Source organism: Berghia stephanieae, chromosome 10 (assembly GCF_034508935.2).
Source record: "Berghia stephanieae isolate SIO BIC M18660-M18661 chromosome 10, UCSD_Bste_1.3, whole genome shotgun sequence".
NCBI lineage: Eukaryota > Metazoa > Mollusca > Gastropoda > Nudibranchia > Aeolidiidae > Berghia > Berghia stephanieae.
Window position 1 is genome coordinate 26,801,994 of NC_088369.1, and position 3,694 is coordinate 26,805,687.

Consider the following 3,694-nt stretch of genomic DNA (forward strand, 5'->3'; position numbering starts at 1 on the left):
GAAGTGAGTGAGGCCGGTTAGTGTGACTAAGACCAGGCCCCAAATGCACTCCCAAACCCTGATTCGTTCATTCATTCATTCGTTCATTCATTCATTCATTCATCTCATGATCTGATGATCGTCGGGGAGATATATGGTTTGCAGCTCTCACTACTTTCCACCATTCTTCTCAATTGTTGGCCTTCTACAAGAGTTCTTCCATCTTTATTCTTGTTCATTCCTTGATTTTATTTTTTTTTTTGTCAATCCGATTTTTGTCTTCCTCATCTTCTTCCTCCTTCAAAGGTGCCCTCCATCACCGTTCTGCACAAACCTTCATGCCTCACACTGTGGCCAAACCATGACAGTTTCCTTCTAACAGTGGCGATGAGGGGTTCCTGTCGTCCTGCACAATCTGCGCACCTCTTCCAGTACGTCTTTATTGGTTCTGTGTTCTGTATACGCCACCCGCAGGCGTTTTCGATAACTTTTCATCTCAAAAGCAGAGATTCTGCGTTCTAATTCCGCATTTAATGCCCGTGACTCGCAGCCGTATAGTAAGATGGAGAGTTCCAGTGATTTGCACAGTTCAATTTTTAATTCGAAATTGATTGGACTCTTCGAATTGAAAATTACTAAACAGATATGGTAAAAAATTTTTTGTTAGATTTCACCCTTCCACACACTTCAGAAAAATAACATCGGACAGCTCATTTCAATGTCACGATATATCATATAAAGGTATTGGTCTAAGACCTTGTTTTTAAAAATATCTTTATATGCTATATCTTGACATATTTTTTTTTTTGGATCCTCTGTCCACCCAATATATGATTGGGCAGCTGGACAAATTCGATCAAGCAACCATTACTGTCCGTTTTACTAGTTAGAAATCGGGATAAACTCCAGCTCTATGGGCCTAATGGCTTTGAAGGACTAGTTGCCATTAAAATAATACAAACCGATAAGCCCCATGTCCTCCCAGTGTTACAAGAATGAAAATGGACAAAGAAGTGAATACAAAAGTGCCAGAAGACAATAGAGAATAGAAATTTCCCGGCGATGGAAGCTCGAACCCGCGGCATTATTGATACGACAACTCCGCCTGGCCGTGAGAGGGGCGCTATGCATTCGACGGCATCCATCACTCCAAAAATTAAAATGTGATTTCAAACGTAATGTCTATCCTGAGTCTTTGCCCCGTCTTCTTGAGGTCATGTGCGGCTATGTGGTCTAGTGGTATGACACTCACTTTCGGACCGGGAGGTCCTGGGTTCGAGCATCGGGCTCGGCGCATAGTTGAGTCCTTGAAAAAGGCTCTTTACTCACATTTTCTCACCGTACTCAAGTGTAAAATGAGTATCTGGCCGTTAACAGCGTTGTCTTTGTCCGAAAAATTCAAATATCGCCTACCAGGCATCATGTCCCGTCCTACATGTTAAATGTTGCTGTTGACCAGTGACCCCTTGTAAAAGCGCTTTGAGCACATTTAGTGGATATTGCGCTATATAAAGCTCAATTATGGGTTCAAGACACACAATCCGCGAAGTTTGTTTACAGCCAGCAGTCATGATAAAGCTAAAACTCTATTTTCAACACAAACATAGAGACCATGAAGACATTGAGTAAGCTCCGAAATAATTGGGGTTGAATATTAATTCAGAAAAGTGAATGGAGCAGACACTTATGTTGATAATAACAGAAAATGACTTGAGTAGAAAAGTACCAGAGGACAATGATAATGATAATAACTTAATCTTAATTGTCCAAAAATGTCAGTTAGTTTACAATGTTTGGAATTAAAAATATAATACATAAATAGACAAAGATATATTAATATATCAAAGTGTCAAGGTGTCAGAAAGAGGAAGGGGCGGGGGGGGGGGGGTAGGATAGGCCATACATTTAGCAAACCTGTCCAGCACCCTTTAGGGGCAGCGTGGCTCAGCGGTACGGTCTTTGCTTCGTTCCAAAAGGTAAAGAGTTCGATCACCCGCCGCTGCGCCTTGAGCAAGTCACCTAGCCTTAGCTCACTTTGCGACGCTGCACTGCGGCTGACGCCTGGGTTATTCCAGTCTTCCCTTGGAATAGACCCTAAAGACAAATTTCCCCTTGGGGATGAATAAAGGGTAATTTATTTTATTTTTATTTATTTTTATTTTAAGATAGGCTCTGACGTGAATTATTTCAAACCCAGTAGAAAGTAGTTGAAAAATATCTCTTTAAAAAACGCAGTCTGTTCATGTCAACTCTAAAAACAGATATAAGGGTAAATTTAATAATAAAAAAACAACAACAAACAAACTAACAAACAAACAAAAAACTTGAGCTTTTATGTAGCGCAATATCAACTAAACGAGCTCAAAACAATTTACCGGGGAGGTCCCCAGCCAATAGCAACACGTAACATGTAGAACGGGACATTAGGCGGTATTACAATTTCTTCCGACAGCGACAACGCTGTTAACGGCCAGATACTCATTTTACACCTGAGTAGGGTGAAAGTATACGAGTAAAGAGCCTTTTCAAAGGACTCAGACTCAACTCTGCGCCGAGCGAGGCTCGAACCCAGGACATACCGATCCGAAAGCGAGTGTCATACCACAAGATCGTATAGCCGCCTAAGGCATAGTATGTGACCTACTGCTGACCACCCCTTGTTTGCCCAGATGAGGGTCGTTTACCTGGGACTTCCGCGAGGTCCCAGGTTTAGAGTGTTTGCCAAGACGAGAGCTATTCAAATCTATCGATATTTGCAGGACGAGATTTTGGCCACATTTTAACATGCGTGTGTTTTTATTCTTTTAGAATACGGTAGATAATTAAATATGGCATTTAAAGTGTTACGGTAAAACTCCTCTTACATAAACAGACATGCGAATAAATATACTACCGAGAGAGAGAGAGAGAGAGAGAGAGAGAGAGAGAGAGAATGGGAGAGATAAAAAGAGAGAGGGAGATACATGAAGAACGAGAGAATGATATATATATATATATATATATATATATATATATATATATATATATATATATATATATACATATAGAACGAGAGAAGAGAGAGAGAGAGAGAGAGAGAGAGAGAGAGAGAGAGAGAGAGAGAGAGAGAGAGAGAGAGACGGATGTCTTGATTGATAAAGAATGATAATAACAGCGGAATTGATGTCGGTACCGCTTTTTTTAAATCAAGGTAATCAACTCATATCATGCTTAAAGGCGACTTAACAAATTTACGGTTATTTCCCTTTGACTGCATCTACCGTGTCGGTGGGAATATTTTGCCACGATAATAAAGGAAATAATTAGCCAGTGAACAAATCAAATTACTGGATTTTTGACACACCCTTGAACTCGTCGGACAAACATGGCTGTTTTTTTTTTTTTGTTGTTGTTTTGTGTTGTTTAACAAACAATTAACCAGTAGATATTTGTCCAATCATAACACGTGCTCGGACAAATATAGTTGGTTGTTTATAGATAGAACGAAGATGACGTCACTCGGGTCTTTGTTATTGTTTTTTGCCATCCATGTTTATGAGTAATTCTCACTAAAATGTATTAACCAGACTATAAACGTTCAAGGTTACACATAGTTTTGTGTGTTGGTCCGTTATACTTCCGGATGGCAATGTTGTGAGCTTCTTAGACAGGCGCATACTATCTATTTCCAATAACGTGAATGTCTCTGATCAATACTGTATATTGTCATATGTAT